At 43.7% G+C, this 22,946-nt stretch overlaps 1 protein-coding gene across 8 annotated transcripts in view; it reads right to left on the reverse strand.

Moving 5' to 3' along the window:
* Nucleotides 1-22,076, reverse strand: part of r3hcc1l (R3H domain and coiled-coil containing 1-like) — a 181,443-nt gene extending 159,367 nt beyond the window's left edge. For 4 of the 8 annotated variants that reach the window (XM_068053117.1, XM_068053112.1, XM_068053118.1 and 1 more), the window contains exon 1: nt 22,029-22,076. The gene's annotated coding sequence lies outside the window, so the exon portion shown is untranslated. The remainder of the gene's footprint in view (nt 1-22,028) is intronic. The other 4 variants (XM_068053115.1, XM_068053114.1, XM_068053113.1 and 1 more) reach the window with 3 other exon arrangements.
* Nucleotides 22,077-22,946: the final 870 nt, after the last annotated feature.

The raw sequence follows: 22,946 nt of genomic DNA on the forward strand, positions 1-22,946 counted from the left end.
TTCAGTTAAACGAGTTATTACTTCAGCAGAAAAGGTTAATTAAGGTGTTAGTAAAAAGCAACAAGAAGGAAATTAATCTAACAGCAGCAATTTTCTTCTGTACAATTCCAAAATAATTGGGAATTTTTCAAAAAATAAGTTTAGCATCCAGTTACATTTTTAGGGGTCAAAATGTCAGCAATGTAATAAATAAGTGAAAAGACCAATTCAAGATAAATCTAATAACTGAACGAATATGCCTGAGGGTTACAAGTGATATCTCACAAAGATTCCAGGCCATCAAATATTTAAAGTATATATTTTAATACGTAAAGTTAATTTACCCTCAGTTCTACCTCCAACAAAGGTTTTATAAATCTTAAACAAACTGTTGCAGTAGAAGACCTGTTACAATGTTTCTACCTGATTAGGGTTTCAGCAGAATGAAGCAGAGACACAGAACTGCAACATTTTGGAGGTGAAAGTCAATGTTTCTCTCCACACCACTCAGTTGCCTCCAGGCCATTGATGCTATATTTCTGCATCCACACCACTGCTCAGTCGGAGACCATGAAGAAAGACTTGCATTAATATAGCACCTTTCACAACCTCAGGCCATTCCAAAGCACTTTACAGCAAATGTATTTTTGCTATGCAATCATTATTGTAATTAAGAAACTCACCTCCCATAAACAGCAATGTGATAATGACCAGATAATCTGTTTTTAGTGATGTTGATTGAGAGAGAAATATTGGGCAGACACTAGGAATAACTCCCTTGCCCTTATAAGATATTGAATCTGGGATTGTCTTGTATACAACAACTTGTAATTATACAGTGTCTTTAACATAGCACTTTGGAATGCTTTACTAAGAAAATTTGACACAAAACCACATAAGGAGATATTAGGACAGATGGCCAAAAGTTTGGCCAAAGAGACAGGTTTTAATGAGTGTCTTAAAGCAGGGGAGAGACATAAGGAATGAGGGGGGTTTAGGTAAGGAATTCCACACCTTAAGGCCCAGGCAGCTGAAAGTGGAGCGATTAAAACTGAGGATATGCAAAAGGCCAGAATTAGAGGAGCACAGAGATCTCAAAGGGTTGTGGGATGAAGGAAGATACAGAGATAGTGGTGGAGAGACCAAGGAGGGATTTGAAAGCAAGGCTATCTCTGCCATTTCACATGATACATTCACTCATTGAAGCATCAAGCAAGCAAGCCTAAATTCTACTCTTTGCCCAGATGCTTAGAAACATTCCAGACTCACTTTCACTTCAATTTATCCCTCATTCATCTGAAGAGGGATGCTTCATCACTAGTCCACATCTGCAAACAAATGACTATGATCAACTGACCACAGCCATAAAGCTGCTTGCTGTATTTGTACTGCTCTGTGCTAGGATTTCCAACTCTGGACATTTTTCTTCCAAATTATGCAGGGCAAATTTTTACAGCAACAATGGGATCCAAATACATTGCGCTTCAGCTTACCTGGATCATCAATCAATAGTGCAAAAGCCTGTCAAGAACCTTTTATTAAAGGCCCTATAAAGAGACTCCATCTCACCCCAAATGATAAATGAGCTCTGCAGTTAATAGCATCTCATTTAGCCACAAGCTGCACCCAATATTAGCCATACCTGGCCAGATACAAAATTAATCTTCTGATTACTGCAGCCTCAGAAACAAGTCTGGATTGAAAAGACTGCAGCAGCTAATTAAGCTTTATTTCCCCCATGAAAAACTACCGGTGTGCGGTAAAGACTGAGTCTTCAGGGTACACTGGAAACATTCTCCAATGTTTTTGACAGTATTCAGCATATCAGCACCAATATACTACTGTTAACACAAGGCGCTTTAAGGTTGCGTGATACATTTAATTGATCACCTTAAAATTGCTTCCACCACTGGTAGCAACAGTGACAAGCATGTAATTATTGGTAATTCATTCCAGTGTTATAAAGATCAATATTCTCTCCCAAATGCAGGTTTGGGAGAACAAGATCCAGCATTATGTCTGTTTTTACACAGTTCCAATGAACACTGATGCGACCAGGTGAGGAAGGGTTCTCAGGATCCCCTCTTGCCCCTTCTCTGATTTGGCCGTAACAGGGTTTATCTTTTAAAACACAGTGCTTTTAACTTACCACTTCAGTGAGCCCTTGCTCACTGCACTCTAATTGCAATTGCAAACGAACCAGACAGGTTCTCTGGAGTTTAAACAAGAAAGATGCAAGTTTATTAGCATCACTCTAACCCGGTTAAAATTACTAAAATATGTGACATATCCACGTTCACAGACATACGAGAGGGACACACACAAATAGATACAGAGGGGAAGAAAGAGTTAGGGGGTTGAAGTAGAGTTTGTAATAAATGGAATATAGATAAGAGTCTTAATGTCCTTGGTATAATGCCCTCAATTGAAGTTAAGGTCTTGGAGTCCTTGCTGGAGCCACGTGCACTATTCCAGGCTTGCTTCTCTGGTACCAGAAGGCCGACGAGAGGCTTTATCTGTAGTCTTGAAGTGTAGAAGCTGCCACCGTAGGTTTCCTGGGACTTTGCTGGAGAGAGAGACAGAGAGTGATGTCTTCCTCTTGAGATTCAGAATTGCAGTCTGTTTCCTTTCTGTTAGGCACAATTCAAAAGTCCCAGTTTTACCAGCAGGTAGGTCATGTGACCTCTGTTTGAAACAGCAACTTCTTGGAAGGTTGTTGGATTTCAAAGTCTTTCAGACATACTCGGTGAGGGGTGGAGTCTGACTCCTACAAAGTCAAAGGGTGTTGATCACCACTATTGCCAAGACCAATCTTGCTAATTGAATCAAGGAGCACTCCCATTGTCTCTCTATTCAACAGTCTCTCAACTAGTCCTTGTCTTCTCAGAATGCAAATATGCAACCATGTTTTCAGCTGTTCAGTTCTACTTTTTAAAAAAAGTTTCAAGCAGTGTCCCAAATGGCGAAAATAATATGTTTCCATTTGGCAGGTATGATTTCGGTCACAACATCTATAATTACTAAAATACTGCAGATGCTGAAAATCAAATAAAAACAAAAATGTTGGTAATACTCAAAACGAAAGTCATCGACCTGAAACGTCAACTCTGTTTCTCTCTCTACAAATGCTGTCAGACCTGGAGTATTTCCAGCATTTTCCACCTATAATCAGCCTACGTGTGGCACTCAGCCATCATATCACACCTTTCAAAAGTGTGACACCTACAATGTCCCAGAACAGATGCCACATGGTTTAACTTGCATCAGCACACCTGCAGTTAATGCTAACCAGCCCCAACATGGCGTCATTTCTGACCTTCACAATCCAACCCACCCAAGTTATTCTAAACACATGGCCTCCACCCCCAACCCCACCATGTCTTTCCCCACCCACGGCTCTATCAGCTGTTTTTGATTCTTCTGCTTGTACCTGCCAACTGTATATTTAAAAACACTAATAGTATGTACATATCCAGATTGGGTTTGAACCAATCAGAAAACATTGCCACTGTGCACTTATTGCATTACCTTTCACAAGCTTCCACCACATCCTCTGACTCACCAGGAATATACCACGCGAGGTCCACAAGTAGTGTGTAAATTTCATTCCACCACATTTTACTCAAGTGCTAACAACATTGCCTGAGGAATTCTATAAAGGTGATGGGTACCCATCTCATCCAGACAATACCCACTGGTATAAAAATAAAACCAATTCAGGACATCGGTTTCTACAAGAGGGTGAAAATTTTGTGGCAGTTCAGAAGTGATTCCATGCGTGCTTACACCATCTCCATTATCTGTATGATTCTGTGTTATGGTTATAGGTTCACAGAATCCAGTTTTCCCTAAAGATACGATCCATTCAGACCATCCAGAGAACACAAGATGCAACTAAAACCTCATTACCAGTTGGAACTCAACTTTAGCTCATACTGAGCAGCTATGTTGTGTTCAAATAACCGGGTTGACATCCAGACAAAAATCTCCATTTGTCTCAATTCCAACCAGGCCTGGTTGGATTTCGCATTCAAGCCATCCAAAAGATTGCTTTCAGTTGGGAGGACTTAGCAGGACAGATCTCCATGAGGCTGCTTTAAAATTGAGACTTTCTCTTCAGATGTTTCAGAATGTCAAATTTGATATTACCTATTAAGAGGCTCTGAGCTCAAGACTCTGGAGTTGAAGTATTTCAATGCTTTGAGGCACTTCTATCACAATTCAGATTTCACATATGCAAATTCCTTCCACATACAATGCAGAAGAAAGGCAGCCTGCCCTCTAATTAACCTGAGGATATGCTAAGATCAATCAGCTTCTAATCAGCCAAAAGAAGGAAGAGCAATTATACTGTGTGGTCTTAAATCAGTTTACACATAGCTACGCTTCAGCAGAAGAATAATACAGTGTGTAACTTGGTAAAATGCTTTTTCCTGATCATGCTTTGTATTCTCTGACCTACAGTGAGCAGCGTCAGAGGCGATCAATTAGTATTTAACGTTTTAAACAGCAACAGTTTAAGACTTGGAGGGCCATATATAATGAGTAGTTTTATTTATTATCTAGTTCCTTTGTGATTCAACTTTATGATCTCATCCTCTATATATCAATTAACCATTCTCTAGCAACTTTGCTACATCTTCAAATAATCACAAGTTTGATAGACATAATTACCTTTCATAAACAAATGTTAGCTCACCATTGTTTTTACTCTTTGGATAGGCTGGGGTTGTTCTCCTTGGAGTAGAGAAGGCTGAGGAGAGACCTGATTGAAATGTACAAAATTTTGAGGGGCCTGGATAGAGTGGAGATGAAGGGTTTATTCACCTTAGCAGAGAGGTCAGTGACTAGGGGGCATAGATTTAAAGTAATTGGTAGAAAAATTAGAGGGGAGATGAGGAAAAACCTTTTCACCCAGAGGGTGGTGGGGGTCTGGAACTCACTGCCTGAAAGGGCAATTGAGGCAGAAACCTTCAACTCATTCAAAAAGAGTCTGTATATGCGCCTCAAGTGACGTAAACTGCAGGACTACGGACCAAATGCTGGAAGGTGGAATTAGAATGGGTGGATCGTTTTTCGGCCGACGCAGACAAACTTTCTATGATTCTATAAGTATCTTTGAATTGATAAAAAAGATCAGTATTTTCTGTCTCTATACAAAACAAACCATTACAATTCTAGCCTCCAAGCTTCTGACCTTTACTCAAATATTAGGTGTTTCTAAATGATGTGGTTCCACTCCATGCCTAATGAACTGTGAATAATTTCTGCGATTAATTCAAACTTTACTAGTACTCAGGTGCTCTATTTATATTATTGTGCTGCAACTGAACACAAGAACATAAGAAATAGGAGGAGTAGGCCATTCAGCCCTTCAGGCCCGCTCTGCCATTCAATGCGATCATGGTGATCTTCTACTTCAACACCATTTTCCTGCACTATCCCCGTAACCCTTGAAGTTTTTAATATGTAGCAATCTATTGATTTCAGTCTTGAACATACTCAACGAATGAACCTCCACAGCCCTCTGAGTGAAGAAACTCCTCCTCACCTCAGTCCTAAATGGCCTGTCCCTTATTCTGAGACTGTGTCCCCTGGCTCTAGACTCCCCACGAAGGGAAAGCATCCTTTTGAAAGCAGCCACAAGCATATTACAACTGCAGCCTTTTACACAGTTAACCATACCATCATCCTCCATTATTCAGCCGAGCAGAATTACCCACGCCTGCTTCCATTCTTACCTAACAACATAATTATTTAACAACTTAATATCCAGTTGTAGCCAGGGAATCTCCTAAAATAACTTCTCTTCCCACCCCCACACCCTTACCTCTCAAGTCCCTCAAGGATCTATCCTTGTCTACCTCGTATTCCTCAACTACATTATCTAAAGACATACTGCCAGGCTCCACATCTATGCTGATGACACCCAACTGGGCCTCAGGGCCACATCTCGATCCCTCCACTACCTCTGTATTGTCAGACAGTTTGCTCAACATCCAGTCCTCTATTAAACACAAAAGGAAGGCTGAAGCCATTGTCTTCAGCCCCTGCATAAATTCTGTTCTCTCACCAATTCATCATTCTCCCTGCTGTCACAGGTTGAACCGATTATTCACAATCTCAGCATCCTATTTGAACTACAGCCAATCTCCTGACCCCATATCCTCTCCATTTGTCTGTCTCCATCCCTGCCTCCGCTTAACTTACCCTTGTTCATGCAGTTGTTACTCCAGTCTTAGCTATTCCAATATTTTTGGCCAGCCTCTTATTTAGTTAGGAAGTTGAGTATAACGAGCAGGTATAATGCACCACAGCCACAGAGAACATAGTTTGTTTTTTTTTCCATCACCTTCTGGGTGATTTTCCCTTGACTTGGTGGTACACCTTTTTCTTGAGTTTCCTTTTTTTTCTCCTGTGAATTTTTTTACCCAGCCTCCTGGGACTGCAGGTCTTCTTGTTGGGTTCTCCCAGCACCAACTCCAGCTGCCTGTGGTTGGTGGTGAGGCCAATGTCTAGTCTGGTCTGTGGCTGCAGTGTCCCTGGCACCTGTCCCATCGACCTTGCTGACAATCTTTTCCCGCGCACCCTCCCCTCCCTCCCTCCACCCCAGACCCCTGCAGCCCTCTCCTACCCCCCCGCAAGAGTACAGTTTGCGACCTTGATTAAGGCTGTTTCAGTGCTGTAAGAGGCAAAGGGACCTTACTGGAGAATTTCAAAAGACAGTACGAGAAATCTGGCATGGGTTTGAAAGACGACCACATGGCCAAGGGCTTTAGAAAGGGAGGTTGGAGATGGGATAATAGTTTTCAAAGACCAGAGGGTTCAAGGGCATTTTTTTGAGGTCCTGATGGTAGTTTTGAAATGGAGGGAATAGTGTATGAGGAAAAGAAACCAGTTACAATGGAGAAGTTGGGCTGCTCTCCTTAGAGCAGAAAAGGCAAAGAGGATATTTGATAGAGGTGTCTAAAATCATGAAGGATTTAAATGGAGTAAATAAAGACAACTGTTTTCAGTAGCTGAAGGGTCAATAACCAAACGGCAAGATTGGCAAAAGAACCGGAGGCGACATAGAGAAAGTGTTTTTATGCAATGAGTGGTTAGGATTTGGAATGCACTGCTGGGTAGGGTGGTGGGTACAGATTCAATTGCAGCTTTCAACAGGAAATTGGATAAGTACTTCAAGGAGAAGAAAATTGCAGGGATATGGTGAAAAAGCAGGACTAACTGCTGTTTGAAAGGGCTGCGCAGACTTGATGGGTTGAATGGTCTCCTTCTGTGCTGTACTAAATCTATGATTCTACGAATGTCAGGTAGCTTGAAGGTCAACAAGAAACTTACCTTCTGGGAGAGCAGTGGAGAGGAGCGGACCTGCGGGAAGAACGCTGAACGAGAAGTGGATAAATAGAGCCCAAGGATCACAACCTACAGCACTTACCTTCTGGAAGAGCAGCGGAGAGGAGTCCAGGCGCACTGGAGTTTGAAAACAAAGTGAGCAGTGACGTCACAGGAAGTTGCAAGGTGATTGGTTGGTGAGTAACTGCTATTAGGGCATAACTCTAAATAGCTGGGTTGGTACACTACTGTTAAGCTATTTACACACACATCCTAATAAGGAACAAGTGAGTAACTTTTTTTTTCAGTAATGCTTATTTTAACTAGTGAACTGTATTGATTTTAGCAGGATTTATCAGTACTTGTGAAGTTTTATCAATAATTCTAAGCTGTTGTAGTATTGGTAAGTTTTTTTTTTAAAAGCAGTAGCAAAGGGTCAACAAACAAATAAAGGAATGGCAGGGTTGCTTCAACCTCGAAAGTGCACCTCCTGTGCTATGTGGGAACTCCAGGATACTTCCCGTATCCTGGAGAACCATTTGTGCAGGAAGTGTCATCAATTGAAGCAGCTTCAGCTCCGGGTTTAGGAACTTGAGCAGCAGCTAGCGACACTGCAGTGTATACAGGAGGATGAGAGCTACGTGGAAAGCACGTTTATAGATGTGGTCACCCCACAGCTTAAGAGTATGCAGGAAGAGGGGGAATGGGTGACAACCAGACAGTCAAAAAGAATCAGGCAGGTACTGCAGGGGACTTAAATGCATATCACTCTCCAACAGGTATTCAGTTCTGAAAAATGAGGAAAATGATGCTTCACTTGGGGAGTGCAGCCAGAGCCAAATCCATGGCACCACAGGTGGCTCAGCTGCACGGGGGGTACAGAGAAGACCGGAAGAGCCACAGTGATGTGATTCAGTAGACAGGAGAACAGACAGGTGTTTCTGTGGCCGTAGACTGGAATCCAGGATGGTGCGTGGCCTCCCTGGTGCCAGGGTCAAGGATGTCATTTAGTGGCTGCAGAGCATCCTGAAAAGGTGGGGGATGGCAAACAGCCAGCAGTTGTGGTCCATATCAGAACCAACGACATAGGTAGAAACAGGGATTATGGTCTTACAGTCAGAATTAAGGGAGCTTGGTAAGAAATTAGCAAGCAGAACCTCAAAAGTAGTAATCTCTGGATTACTCCCAATGCCATGCACAAGTGAGTATAGAAATAGAAGGATAAGACTGATGGTTGCGTGGCTGGAAAGATGGTGCAGGAGGGAGAGCTTCAGATTCCTGGGACATTGGAACTGGCTCTGGGGGAGATGGGACCTGTACAGGCCAGACAGGTTGCACCTGAACAGAGCCAGGACTGAGTTCCTTGTGGGACATTTTGCTAGTGCTGTTGGGGAGGGTTTAAACTAGTTTGGCAGGGAGATGGAGACCAGAGGGTAGACTCAGCAGGGACAAAATCAGAAATTAAAATGGAAGACGGAAAATTAATGGACGAGTCTGGAAGACAGAAGAAACGAAGGCTAGAAAATAAAAAAAGTTTCACAGTGCTCAAGGGTATCTATTTCAATGCAAGGAGTATAGCAAATAAAGCAGATGAGCTGAGGGCACAGATAGCCATGATATCATACTGCCACATGAATATTACAGAAACATGGCTAAAGGAGGGACAGGAATGGCAGCTCAACGTTCCTGGTTACATGGTTTTCAGACGCGATAGAGAGGGCGATAAGAAAGGATGGGGGTGTGGCAATTTTGGTCAAGGAAACTATTACAACTGTGAGGGGGTATAATATGTTGGAAGGTTCATCAAATGAGGCCATATGGATTGAGCTAAGGAACAAAAAAGGGGCAATCACACTGTGAGTGTACTATAGACCCCCAAACAGTCAGATAAGATAGAACAGCAGATATGTAGGAAAATTTGAGAAATGCAAGAACAATAGGACAGTAATAGTAGGGATTTCAATTGCCCCAGTATTAACTGGGATAGTTTTAGTGTGAAAGGAATTGAGGGAGCAGAATTCTTGAGGTGCATTCAGAACTTTTTTGCCCAGTATGCAGCAAGTCCAACAAGAGAGGGCGCAGTTTTAGGCTTAGTTTTAGGAAATGAAGATGGGCAGGTGGAAGGAGTAGCAGTGGGAGAGCATTTTGGTGGTAGTGATCATAATTCAGTCAGTTTTAACATAATTATGGAAAAGGACAGAGATAGAACAGGAGTTAGAGTTCTCAACTGGGGCAAGGACAATTTTACTAAACTGAGGAGTGAGTTAGCGAAAGTGGACTGGAAACACCTACTTGAAGGTAAATCAGTGTCAGAACAGTGGGAGACATACAAAGGGGAGATTCAAGGGCGTTCAGGGTAAACATGCTCCCAAGAAAAAGGGTGAGGCGGCCAACTCTAGAGCTGCGGTTAGATTCACTGTGGAGCATCCGCGATGCTGAGGACGTCATGGATAGTACGTTTAGCGAGGTGGTCACACCGCAGGTAATGGCTGCACAGGCAGAAAAGGGATGGGTGACCACCAGGCGGAGTAGAAGGCACAGGCAGGTTGTGCAGGAGTCCCTGTGGCCATCCCCCTCTCAAACAGATATACTGCTTTGGATACTGTTGTGGGGGGTGGGGGGGTGGTCTCCCAGGGGAAAGCAGCAAAAGCCAAGTTCATGGCACCACAGATGGCTCTGCTGCACAGCAGGGCAGGAAAAGGGGTAGGAGCGCTATAGTGATAGGGGATTCTATCGTAAGGGGTACATGTAGGCGTTTCTGTGGCTGCAAACGTGACTCCAGGATGGTATGTTGCCTCCCTGGTGCTTGGGTCAAGGATGTCACGGAGCAGATGCAGGACATTCTGAAGAGGGAGGGTGAGCAGTCAGAGGTCGTGGTACACATTGGTACCAATGACATAGGTAGAAAGAGGGATGAGGTCCTGTAACAACAATTTAGGGAGCTAGGTAGCAGATTAAAAAGCAGGACCTCAAAGGTTGTAATCTCTGGATTACTCCCGGTGCCACGTGCTAGTGAGTATAGGAATAGGAGGATAGAGCAGATGAATGCGTGGCTGAGGAGATGGTGCAGGAGGGAGGGCTTTAGTTTCCTGGAGTACTGGGTCTGTTTCTGGCAAAGGTAGGACCTGTACAAGTTGGATGGTTTGCACCTGAACCAGAATGGGACCAACATCTTTGCTGCAAGGTTTGCTAGTGCTGTGGGGGGCGGGGGGTTGGTGGTTAAACTAATTTGGCAGGGGAATGGGATACAGAGTGGCGGTACAATAGGGGGTGATGCACAGTCAAATATAGAAGAGAAACTGAGTCATTCTGGAAGGCAGAGCAAATATAGACCTGTTAAAGCACAAGTGAAAAATGCAAGGCTGGTTTGAATTTATTTTACTGCAAGGAGTCTTACTAGTAAGACAGATGAATTAAGGGCATTGATTAGCACATGGGATGATGATATTATTACTATCACACAGACATGGTTGAGGGAGGGGCAAGACTGGCAACTCAATATTCCAGGGTATAGAATCTGTAGGCGTGACAGGGTAGGGAATAAAAGAGGTGGCATTACACTGTTGATCATGGAGTCAATTACTGAAGTAAGGAGGGATGATATCTAAGAAAGTTCCTCAAATGAGGCCATATGGGTAGAACTTAAAAACATAAAGGGGGCAATCACTTGGCTGAGCGTGTACTACAGGCCTCCAAACGGTCAGGGAGAGACAGAGGAGCAGATATGTCGGCAAATCTCAGAAGAGGTTTAAAAATAATAGGACAATAATAGCATGGGATTTCAACTTACCTAATATCAACTGGGATAGTCTTAGTGCAAAAGGCTTCAAGGGGGCGGAATTCTTAAAATGCATACAGGAGAGCTTTTTGAGCCAGTACGTAGAAAGTACAAGAGAAGTGGCAGTACCAGACCCAATCCTAGGGAATCAAACTGGACGAGTGGTAGAAGTATCAGTGGGGGAGCATTTTGGGGATAGTGACCATAACTCTAAGATTTAAGGTAGTTATGGAAAAGGACAAAGACGGGCCAGAAATAAAGGTACTGAATTGGGGGAAGACTAATTTCAATCTGATAAAACAGGATCTGGCCAAAGTGGACTGGGAGCAGCTACTTGTAGGAAAGTCTACATCAGATCAGTGGGAGTCAAAGAGGAAATAGTGAGGGTTCAGAACCAACATGTATCCGTTAAGGTGATGGGTAGGACCAACAAGTCCAGGGAACCCTGGATGTCAAGGGATATAGAGTATTGGATCAGGAAAAAAAAGAGGCTTATGGCAGATTCAGAGCGCTGAAAACAGCAGAGGCACTAGAGGAGTATAGAAAGTGTGGGGGGTACTTAAAGTAATTAGGAGAGCAAAGAGGGGACATGAAAAAACACTGGCGGGCAAGATAAAGAAAAATCCTAAGGTGTTTTATAAATATATTAAAGGGCAAGAGGATAACCAGGGAAAGAGTAGGGCCCATTAGGGACCAAAGTGGCAATGTGTGTGTGGAGCTGGAGGACATAGGTGAGGTTTTAAATGATTACTTTTCACCTGTGTTCACTATAGAGAAGGACGATGTAGGTGTAGAGATCAGGGAGGAGACTGCGAAATACTTGAACATATTAGCATTTTATTAACATATAACCACCTCCAGGCTCTTACCCATTGTCTCTTGAGACAAAAAGGCCGAAGACAGAGACAGAGAGATTAGCATTGAAAGGGAGGAAGTATTAGATGTTTTAGCAAGCTTAAAAGTGGATAAATCCCCAGGCCCAGATGAGATGTATCCCATGCTGTTATGTGAGGCAAGGGAAGAGATAGCAGGGCCTCGGACACAAATTTTCAGATCCTCTCTGGCCACAGGACAGGTGCCAATGGACTGAGAATGTGGTAGCATTATTCAAGAAGGGTAACAGGGATAGACCAGGTAATTACAGGCCGGTGAGTCTAACATCAGTGATTGGGAAACTACTGGAAAAAATTCTGAGGGACAGGATTAATCTCCACTTGGAGAGGCAGGGATTAATCAGGGATAGTCAGCACAGCTTTGTCAGGGGGAGATCGTGTCTAACTAACGATTGAATTTTTCGAGGAGGTGACTAGATGTGTAGATGAGGGTAAAGCAGTTGACGTAGTCTACATGGACTTCAGTAAGGCTTTTGATAAGGTCCCACATGGGAGATTGGTTAAGAAGGTAAGAACCCATGGGATCCAGGGCAATTTGGCAAATTGGATCCAAAATTGGCTTAGCGGCAGGAAACAGAGGGTAATGGTCGAGGGTTGTTTTGCGAGTGGAAGCCTGTGACCAGTGGTGTACCACAGGGATTGGTGCTGGGACCCTTGCTGTTTGTAGTGTACATTAATGATTTAGACGTGAATATAGGAGGTATGATAAGTACGTTCACAGATGACACGAAAATTGGTGGTGTCGTAAATAGTGAGGAGGAAATCCTTAGATTACAGGATGACATAGATGGGCTAGTAAGATGGGTGGAGCAGTGGCAAATGGAATTTAATCCCGATAAGTGTGAGGTGATGCATTTTGGGAGGACTAACAAGACAAGGGAATATACAATGGATGGTAGGGCCGTAGGAAGTACAGAAGATCAGAGGGACCTTGGTGTACTTGTCCATAGATCACTGAAGGCAGCAGCACAGGTAGATAAGGTGGTTAGGAAGGCATATAGGATACTTGCCTTGATTAGCCAAGACATAGAATATAAGAGCAGGGAGGTTATGATGGAGCTGTATAAAACACTAGTTAAGCCACAGCTGGAGTACTGTGTACAGTTCTGGGCACCACACTATAGGAAGGATGTGATTGCCCTGGACATAGTGCAAAAGGAGATTCACCAGGATGTTGCCTGGGCTACAGCATTTGAGCAATGAAGAGAGACTGAAAAAGCTAGGGTTGTTTTCCTTAGAGCAGAGAAGGCTGAGGGGGGACATGATTGAGGTATTCAAAATTATGAGGGGCATTGATAGGTTAGATAGGAAAAGACTTTTTCCCTTATTGGAGAGGTCAATAACCAGGGGGCTTAGATTTAAGGAAAGGGGAAAGAGGTTTAGAGGAAAAAAATTTTCACCCGGAGGGTGGTTGGAATCTGGAAAGCACTGCCTGAAGGTGTGGTAGAGGCAGGAACCCTCACAACATTTAAGAAGTATTTAGATGAGTACTTGAAACATCATAGCATACAAGGCTACGGGCCAAGTGATGGAAAAAGGGATTGGAATACTTAGGTGGTTGATGGCTGGCACAGACACGATGGTTCGAAGGGCTTGTTTCTGTGCTGTATAACTCTATGACTGATGGATGTCAAGGAGCCTACAGGGTAAGATAAGGCAGAAAAGGAAAGCTTTTGTCCGACACAGAGAACTCAATACTACTGAAAGCTGAGTGTATACAAAGTGGAGGGGTGAAATCAAAAAGGAGATTAAGAAAGCAAAGAGAGGGCCTGAAAGAATATTGGCAAGCAAAAGGTGAACCCAAAGATGTTTTATCAATACATCAAGAGTAAGAGGATAACTAGGAAGAGAGGAGGTCCCATAAAAGACCAAAAAGGTAACCTATGTGTAGGAGTGGAAGATATTGGTACTGTTCTTAATGAATACTTTGTGTCTGTCTTCACAAAAGATGGGGACGATAGAGATATTGTAGTTAAGGAGGAAGAGTGTGAAGTATTGGATGTGATAAACATAGGGAGAGAGGAAGTATTGATGGGATTAGCATCCTTGAAAGTTGATAAATCACCAGGGCCAGATGAAATGTATCCTCGGCTGGTAAAAAAAAAGAGAGAAAGAAAATAGCAGAGGGTCTGACCATCATTTTCCAATCCTCACTGGATACAGGAGTGGTGCTGGAGGATTGGAGAATTGCTACCATTGTACCTCTGTTTAAAAAGGGAGCGAAGGACAGACTTAATAATTACAGGCCGGTCAGTCTAACTTCAGTAGTGGGCAAATTGGAATCTATTCTGAGAGATAAACTGTCACTTAGAAAGGCACAGGTTAACCAAGGATAGTCAGCATGGATTTGTTAAGGGAAGATCTTGTTTGACCAACATGAACGAATTTTCTAATGAAGTAACAAGGAAGATAGATGAGGGTAGTGCAGTTGATGTGGTCTACATGGATTTTAGCAAGGCTTTTGACAAGGTCCCACATGGCAGACTGGGTAAAAAATAAAATCCCATGGAACCCAAGGAAATGCAGCAAGGTGGATACAAAATTGGCTCAGTGGCAGGAGACAAAAGGTAATTGGTGACGGGTGTTTTAGCGACTGGAGGGCTGTTTCCAGTGGTGTTCCGCAGGGCTCAGTACTGGGTCCCCTGCTTTTTGTGGTGTATCTTAACAATTTAGACGTAAATGTGGGGGGCATGATCAAGAAGTTTGTGAGCGACACAAAGATTGGCCATGTGGTAGATAGCGAGGAGGATAGCTGTAGGAAGATACTGATGGTCTGGTCAGATTGGCAGAAAAGTTTCAAATGGAATTCAACCTGGAGAAGTGTGAGGTGGTGCATTTGGGGAGATCAAACAAGGCAAAGGAATACACGATTAATGAGAAAATACTGAGAGGTGTAGAAGAAGTAAGAGACCTTGGAGTGAATGTCCACAGATCCCCGAAGGTAGCAGGACAGATCGTTAAGGTGGTTAGGAAGGCATATGGAATCCTTTCCTTTATTAGCCAGGAGGTTATGCTGGAACTGTATAACTCATTGGTCAGGCCACAACTTGAGTACTGTGTGCAGTTCTGGTCACCTCATTACAAAAAGGATGTAATTGCACTCGAGAGGGTAGAGGAGATTTACGAGGATGTTGCCAGGACTGGAAAAATGCAGCTATGAGGAAAGATTGGATAGGCTGGGATTGTTCTCCTTGGAACAGAGAAGGCCGAGGGGAGATCTGATTGAAATGTAAAAAATTTTGAGGGGCCTGGATAGAGGAGGTGAAGGGTCTATTCACCTTAGCAGAGCGGTCAGTGATGAGGGAGCATAGATTTAAAGTGAGTGGTAGAAAAATTAGAGGGCAGATGAGGAAAACCTTTTTCACCCAGAGGGTGGTGAGGGTCTGGAACTCACTACCTGAAAGAGTAGTTGAGGTAGAGACCCTCAACTCATTCAAAAGGAGTCTGGATATGCACCTCAAGTGCCATAAGCTGCAGGGCTACGGACCAAATGCTAGAAGGTGGGATTAGAATGGGTGGATCGTTTTTTGGCCATCACAGGCACAATGGGCCAAGTGGCTTGTTTCTGTGTCTTAAATTTTTTATGATTCTATGATTCTAAGAAATGTTAGGTAGTCAGCAGTTTAGTGGGAATGAGGCCAATACAGCAGGAGGCGAGTTTCAGATGAGAAGAGCTCAAAGAGCAAAAACTTGAGAGACACTATGGCACTTTCAATAGGTTTACTAGACTCAAAACAACTCAAAAGTTTGCATGCAAAGATTTGCTTTTCACCAAGAAGCGAGGAATATAGTAAGTGAGGTGGCAAAACAATCTGAAAGTTAAAGGCCTGATCTCAACAGGTTTTAACTGAATGTGAACACCATCTGTATTCCATCATTTCCAGAAGAAAAGAGCAGGAGTAGGAGTAGGTCAAAATGCCCCCTTGGGCCTGCTCCGCTATTCCATAAAATCATGGCTGATCTTTCCCACCTGATCCCATATCCCTTGATTCCCTTAAAGTCCAAAATCTATCGATCTCAGCCTTGAATATACTCAACAACTGCACATCCACAGTCCTCTGGGATACAGAATTTCAAAGAATCGCAACTCTATTAACGAAGAAATTTCTCATTTCAGTGCTAAACAACCAAGTCCGTATCCTGAGACTATGACCCCTAGTTCTAGACTCTCCAGCCAGGGTATACAACTTCTCAGCATCTACCCCATCAAGCCCCCTCAGAATCTTATGTTTCAATGATATTATTAAAATCCGTTTATTAAAGTTGTCTGCTGGCATGTCAGAGTGAGGGACCTGCACAGGTGAATAAGCTGTGATAATGAATCCCTACGAAGTGCCAAAGGCTCAAAAGAAAAATGCACATGATAAGAGGTTAAAATATAGGCAAACATGAACTACATGTTACTTTTTCCCTGCAGTCCCCTTCCCACTCAAAAAAAAATGTCTCCCTCCATTCCATAAGATTCTGACTCAACCTATGTTGGTACCTCAATTGAACCATTCCACATGTGTGAACAGTGAATGCTTCAAAGCTGTGCAATTGTGGACCATCAAGGCTGAGCCTAGTCCTGTCCTCACTTGAACAATTTCAAACAGGACTCACTGGATAGTAATCAGAACTCAGAAACCTTGCTGCTTTTTCCAGTTACATGTTAGGACACCGAGGCCAATTGCCTAATACCAACCAGATTCGGAGCAGCTAACAGCACAGTTAGAGAAGGTAGTTGGGGTCTTTCTGGTTTCCATCACTCAATTCAACACTGAACAGCGCATTCACCATCTGAGCTTTCAAGCAGGTAAAACTACATGTTCCGATAGATGAATCTGTCATATTCAGGAATCAGACGGTCAGCAACTAGACAAATACTGGTCTATAATGTATTGAATCAACATAACTAATTTCTGCCATACATATAGCATCAACTAGGAATGGGGCCGCGAGATAACAATCACCTCAAGCTCAACAGAGGAAAACAACCAATCCTTCAAGACTCACACTACACAAATCTTTAAGATCCCAAACCAACCACTTGAAGCTATCACCAAATTTGACCTTGAAACAACACATTATATGTGAGATCTCTCGAATGTGCTGTTTTCTCTTGCACCATGTAACAAAACTGCACAGTAACTACATAGAAATAATGTTTTATTTTTCTGAAATTTCATATAAAAATATGCTCCAATGCTGCCCAGGTAACAGCAGCAAATCTGCCACAGGCTGGATATTTCTGCATTAGAGACTGGCCCACTACAACTGGACCATGAAAAATTCCTTAATGGACGTGGCACTTTCTAGGGCTACAGGAGTATAATATATTTCAGACATTATGAATATATGATTTTTCTCAGATTGCAAGGTCTGAGCTTCATTAAGCTATTGATTTGGAAGGGTCTGGTCCAAGCATACCTGTAAATGGGAAAGCACTGTGCAGCACTGGGACAACCTTTAGATTAGTCACTTTCAAAACAACCTCAAATGAGAGTTTTATATTTAATGTCTGCAACCTGAAATTTACAAGCAGCTGCAACTGCCTTATTGACCATGGGAGTTTAGAAGAATCTGTGATTATCTGGATTTGCCCAGTACCTTTCAGCTGCCCCTCAAAATATCCCTTCATTTCACCATCTTACCACATCTCTCTCAAACTTTTACCATATCCTCCAACTCAGCATGACCACTGTCATGGGACATCAATTAGTATGAAATGTATGAGGTTGAAATAATGTAACAATTCAGTTGCATCAAAAAGTCTTACACCAATTCTGTAACCTTCCAATTTCTTCTAACCTCATGAAAAGAAGGAATTTGCATTCACACATAAATCAGCAAGAATGGCATTCCATTTAGTGTGCTGAATTACTGTATTCAAATCCATGAGAAAAGATGGGTCATTACACATACTCTGCACTTTTCCAAACGATATGCACTGTGCAGTAGTCAATTCACAGCAACTCACCTTTCTGTTGCATAATTTCTAAATATAGCTCAGTGATATTCCAACTATATTCTTTTCTCTGTTTTGGTAGATGTGGTGAAAATTTCAGCTCGAGGTGAATCAACATGAAGATCATGTCTCAGGATTAAACACTATTATTTCCATGACTGTGTATGCCTGGTGTGTGTTTTACTCCTATTTTGTTTGCAAAAAAATGAAACTAGTGATATAAATTCCAGCAGTTTGAGTATTTGAAATCAATGGCCATAACTGGAACATGGAACAACTTTTCAAGCACTCCCTTCTTCCCAAACGCAGAGGTTTGTGAAACAAAAAATAATGAAGCTGGTTCCCCAAACAAACTCCTGACTACTCAAAGCCTTTCCACTAACTAGAGTCAGGAGTGTGATGGAATACTTGCACTCAGCTGCACAAGTGCAGCTCCAACATTCAAGAAGCTCGACACCATCCAAGACAAAACAGCCCACTTGATCGGCACCCCATCCACCACCGCTCAGTGGTTGCAGTGTGTACGAACTACAAGATGCACTGCAGCAACTTGCCAAGGCTTCCTTGACAGCACCTCATAAACCAACGATCTCTACTGTCTAGAAAGACCAGGGCAGCAGGAACACAGGAACACCACTACCTGCAAGTCACACACCACTCTGTCCTGGAAATATATTGCTATTCCTTCATTGTCGCAGGGTCAAAATTCTGGAACTCCCTCAAACAGCGTTGCGGGTGTACCTACACTAAAGGCCTGCTACCTGACGGGACACGACGACATGTGTCGGGTTCGGGTCGGATTGCACTTCCGCATTCGGCATTCGGGCTCGGGTCAGGTCGGACACGCTCAATCACAGATAAGTGGCTCCACTGTTAATGTAATTTTTTGACTAGAAAGGTGTTTTTTTTAAAAACAGTTATTTTAAGCTTGGGCAGATCAATAACAAAGGGAAAAACGTAACGTAACTGATGGTCCGGTCGGGCGCGGGGAAAAAATGGAAGGGCTGGGTAGGACTCGGGTTGGATGGGGTCCTGTCGGGCTCGAGTCAGGTTTTTGTTTGCAGACCCGAGCAGGCCTTTAATCTACACCACACAGACTGCCACAGTTCAAAGCAGTGGTTCACCACCACCTTCTCAAGGGCAATTCTGGATGGCCAACAAATGCTGGCCTTGCCAGAGATGCTCACATCCCATGAATGAATTAAAAAAAACAAACATAACAAATCCAGGATTTGTATGGTTGATGATGGAAACAATTACATACATAGGATTATATAGGATATATGACACAGAAAGAGGCCATTTGGCCCAACCAATTCATGCTGGCGTTTATGCTCCATTCGAGCCTCCTCCCATCTTTCCTCATCTAAAATATACGTGCACATATTGCAGAATAAACTAAGGGTGCATCTGTACTACAAATCTAACATACATGCAGAATGATTTCTGCTTAATTGCTTGCGTAGCACAATTCTTACCCTAATTTGATTCCAACCGATCCTGCAGTTGAAGTTTAAATGCCCCCGACTATAAGCCAGTTACATTTGCTACATGAATGCATCCTGAGATAGGCAAGTTACAGTTGTGTATAAATGCATTCTGAAGTAGGTAAGCTACACTGCAGTGTAAATGTAATCTACAGTTAGCTAGTTATAATGCAGTGCAAATTCATCCCATGATAAACTATTTGCCCTTTTAAGAATTGAGTAATTAGCCTCGGAATGGCCTCCTTCTGTGCTGTAAATTTCTGATTCTATGAGGCCGGATCATTTACCTCAACAGACCTTCAGCAACAAATCGTGTCACACCAGTCATTAAGAGACCAGATCCTTCCACTTTAATACAAAAAAAATCCCAGAGGTGAGAAAAGTTGCCCATTATTCAGTGCTGAAAAACTTTACTTGAAGTCACTGGCTTGTTTCAAAAAATAACTGCAAACATCTTGAAGAACAGGTGTTAGAAAGGTCAGAATCAAGTAATGTGACGGACACAATTCGCCATTGCTTTATATATTGATCAAGAGAACGAGGGAAAAAAGCTTCATCACAAAAACATTACACTTTAACCACTTATTTTGATGCAGTATATGAGAGAGAGATCAGGACCACAATCTCGTTCTTGTTACTATGCTTAGAACACATTCTTTTTTCTTTTTTTCTTTTGGGCCTCCTTATCTCGAGAGACAATGGATACGCGCCTGGAGGTGGTCAGTGGTTTGTGAAGCAGCGCCTGGAGTGGCTATAAAGGCCAATTTTGGAGTGACAGGCTCTTCCACAGGTGCTGCAGAGAAATTTGTTTGTTGGGGCTGTTGCACAGTTGGCTCTCCCCTTGCGCCTCTGTCTTTTTTCCTGCCAACTACTAAGTCTCTTCGACTCGCCACAATTTAGCCCTGTCTTTATGGCTGCCCGCATTGAACACATTGGCACCCCACTTAATACTAATAAGCTTTAAAGTCTGCCAGTACACTCATTGTACGATATTCTTAACATAAATCGCTCAAATTGTTCTCACCGGTACTTCACTGTAATAAATTGCTCTCTTCAGACACAACTCAAGTGTGCAAAGATAAAATCTATCATACTGCTGGGAGTATTTTCACAATCTCACACACACATTACACTTAACTGAAAGCCAAATGACAACAATTAAGGTTAAAAAGTACAAAATCCTGTAAAGGCTCTATATGAAAAAAAGAAACCGCTGGAAATACAGCAGGTCCATTTGAAACTGTAGGGAAAAGGTGGATTTTTTTCCCCAGATAGAGCTCCTTAGTCAAGTTCTGATGTAGTCTCTGTATAAAACATCAACATTTCTTTGCAGATGCTGACAGGGCTACATTCAGTATTTTTGATTTCAATGACAAACATGACACTCTCATAAAAAACAAGTTTCCCCAATTCTTATATTGCAAACCTAGTTGATCTTTAATCTGACACCAAAAAGGGGCAATTCCCCTGAGCTGTCTTATCACCATCCACCAGCAACCCAGGCTGCACTACGCTGACCAATCCCAGGGACTGATCATGCCAATCATACAGGATACACACTGTAGGGTTTCCATTTTCAATCTGCAAAGAGCAACTACTTCCCACTTAAAGAGTTCTAGAATGTTTAGGTGTGGGTTGCCAAGATTTAGAATCCCTAATTGTGGTCAAAGGTACTGCTGGTCCAAGCCTGTCCCAGATATTCTTCCATCCTCAAACAAAAGTCCCATGCACTCCTTCTCTCCCAAAGAAGTTGCCCTAGTACATCCCATGCAATACTCTGACCCCCATCCAGACTGCCCATTGGCTGCCTCAGACTCTGAAATCCCCATCCCCAAGGAAGCCCCAGACAACAAACACCACCTGGCCAGGGTGCTTCAAGCACTGCCCTCACCCTATCCTCAAGGTGCTCGAGTACTGCCCCCACCCCTGACCCTCAGGTGTTCCAAGTACTGCCCCTCACCCCCTGGCCCCTACATACTGCCCCTCACCCCTGGAACACACATACTCCAAGTACTGCCCCTCATCCCGGCCCACAGGTACTCCAAGTACTGCCCCTCATCCCGGCCCACAGGTACTCCAAATACTGACCCTCACCCCTGGCCCCCAGGTACTCCAAGTACTGCCCCTCATCCCGGCCCACAGGTACTCCAAGTACTGCCCCTCATCCCGGCCCACAGGTACTCCAAATACTGACCCTCACCCCTGGCCCCCAGGTACTCCAAGTACTGCCCCTCATCCCGGCCCACAGGTACTCCAAGTACTGCCCCTCATCCCGGCCCACAGGTACTCCAAATACTGACCCTCACCCCTGGCCCCCAGGTACTCCAAGTACTGCCCCTCATCCCGGCCCACAGGTACTCCAAGTACTGCCCCTCATCCCGGCCCACAGGTACTCCAAGTACTGCCCCTCATCCCGGCCCACAGGTACTCCAAATACTGACCCTCACCCCTGGCCCCCAGGTACTCCAAGTACTGCCCCTCACTCTTCCCCCGTCCCCAGGATGCTGATGTCTCCCCACCCCCACCCAGGGCCGGGCTTTTCACACCGCCACACAGTGACAAATAACAAGGCAGGGAGGAGGCCTTTACCCCACCGGCTTTCCCATTACCTTCACCCTCAGGCTCCGTCCGGCCTCCGTTTCCAGGCAGCAGCTCGAGCAGAATGACAAGCCAACGTCAACACGCCGCCACTCATAACCGCCTCCTCTGTGACGTCAGCGCGTCCTGCGTGTCGGTGCCATGGCATTCTGGGAGTTGTAGTTCAGCTCTGCTTCTCTAACACTTAGGACTCAAGTGGAGCAAACACATAGCATGGCACTATTTTTTATTTATTTAGAGATACAGCACTGAAACAGGCCCTTCGGCCCACCGAGTCTGTGCTGACCAACAACCACCCATATATACTAACCCTACAGTGATCCCATATTCCCTACCACCTACCTACACTAGGGGCAATTTACAATGGCCAATTTACCTATCACCTGCAAGTCTTTGGCTGTGGGAGGAAACCGGAGCACCCGGCGAAAACCCACGCAGTCACAGGGAGAACTTGCAAACTCTGCACAGGCAGTACCCAGAATTGAACCAGGGTCACTGGAGCTGTGAGGCTGCGGTGCTAACGACTGCGCCACTGTGCCATTTGAAGAAGAGTAGGTGGCGTTCACCTCAGTGTCGTGGCCAATATTTATCCCTCAACTGACATCACTAACACATTATCTGGTCTTTATCGCATTTATGTTTGTGGGAGTTTTCTGTGCACAAATTGGCTGCTGCATTTCCTACATTAATTTCTACAGCGTCATTCATGACCTGTGGACGTCCCAAAGCCCTTTACAGCCAATGAATTACTTTCGAAGTGTAGAAACTGTTGTACTACACAGAACATGGCCAATTTACACACAGCAAGCTGCCACAGACAGCAATGTGATAAGGACCAGATCATGTTTCACTGATGAAGGGTCACTGACCTGAAATGTTAACTCTGCTTCTCTCTCCACAGATGCTGCCAGACCTGTTGAATATTTCCA

The sequence above is a fragment of the Heterodontus francisci genome, chromosome 20, assembly GCF_036365525.1.
Source record: "Heterodontus francisci isolate sHetFra1 chromosome 20, sHetFra1.hap1, whole genome shotgun sequence".
Lineage (NCBI taxonomy): Eukaryota > Metazoa > Chordata > Chondrichthyes > Heterodontiformes > Heterodontidae > Heterodontus > Heterodontus francisci.